The sequence below is a fragment of the Microtus ochrogaster genome, chromosome 1 (assembly GCF_000317375.1).
Source record: "Microtus ochrogaster isolate Prairie Vole_2 chromosome 1, MicOch1.0, whole genome shotgun sequence".
NCBI classification, from domain to species: Eukaryota; Metazoa; Chordata; class Mammalia; order Rodentia; family Cricetidae; genus Microtus; species Microtus ochrogaster.
The window spans coordinates 104,328,398-104,329,952 of record NC_022009.1 but is presented as its reverse complement, the minus strand read 5'-3'; positions in this window follow the sequence as shown (position 1 = coordinate 104,329,952).

Below are 1,555 nucleotides of genomic sequence, written 5' to 3'. Positions count from 1 at the left end.
AAAAAAAAACAAATTTTAGGGAAGCAGATAGGGCCCTGCTGAACAGGATGTCTTCGGTCAGCTAGCTCTGTAGAAACTGGGCCGACAGGAAGACAGCTGACCACTGCGACAATCTGTCAAAATACCCAGAGAGGTTTAGCTTTATCTAGATTTCATGTGTTTCTTTTTATGAACCTGCAGAGGGATAAACAGCCCTGTTCTAAATTCGACACTAGCCCACCCAACATGTAGGAACCAATGAAAAGCTTGTTGCTACACCATCTTTTATATAACCCCTGAACCTCCTATAAATGCATGATGTATTATCAGCCTGGCGCTCATTCAGCTAGCTGCTCATCCAGCTGCTTGGGTGAAGCGACCACAGGCGCCTGTGTAACCATTAAACGTCCTCTTGCTTTTGCATCCAGTGGCCTGGTTTCTGTTTTGGGTAAAGGGGGATCCCTCAGATGTGACAGCCATTTAGGGGGTCTTTTCAGTGAGGAGAATGAGGAAGAAAAGAGGTGAGCTTTACAACATGAGAAAGAAAGGCCTTGGCTCTGCAGGGTGGGCTCCTTTGGGTACCAAGGGTGAGGGACAGACGATACTTGGGGCTCACGCTCCACGTTTCTACCACCATACTGAGGTCTAAGCACTGACTGGAGGGTGAAAAGAACTGCATGGGCACCATCCTTGCAAGTGGGGATGTGGGAAAAGCCTGTGGCCTCCGGTGGCCCTCTGAGACTGTCCCCTCATCTCAGTCCGTGGCATGAAGGCTCGCGCAGCTGTGCTCCATTAGAGCCTGATCATGAGGCTTAAGGAGCTCTCTGCTCCCATGGACCTCTCAGCACTGCTCATTGTACTCGTATGGCCAAGGGCTGGATAGCCTCTCCTTTGCAGTCTCACATGCACGGAGTCTTGGGATGGGTGGCAAAGGAAAGTCCAGGTCATTACGTGTCCTATCTGTCCAGTTCCAGACATATGGATTTGAGTTCCCTGAGGACTTTTAGGAAGACCTACTTAATATTGAATATGTCCTATTCTAATGTCCTTGTCCATGTCCACAGGCTCCATACCAAATTGCAGGGAGAAGTGGCAAATGATTCAGAGGATAGTGATTAAGAACGTGCCAGGTAGATGTCTGACACTGTGAGGAGGTCTCAGGACCTGGTCTCAGGTCTCAGGAATGATTGGGGGATCCTTTAGAGGCTCCTCTTTCCTGGAGCAGTCACTGGCCCCTAGCCTGGGCACGTGATCTTTTGGAGGATAGGATCTGGGAATCCAGGCAGACATGGACTCTCCTATGTTTGGAAAGACTGAGAAAGAGGTCTCACCCTGGGCCTGTTGTCTCCTGTCCCTCCACTGCCACTTCCCCTTCTAGAGATGCTTGCATCAGCAGCACATCTGTCTCCATCCTTAGATCCGGAGAGATAAGGCAGAGCTGCACATCCAAATTTAGAGTTTCAAGTCTGTCAACCAGCAATGAAGACAGCAACCCTCAATCCAGGATCAGTAAGAAGTAGAGCAGCCAGAGATTAGAAAATCCAACATAAGGTCCTGTGTCCCATGTACAGCTGGA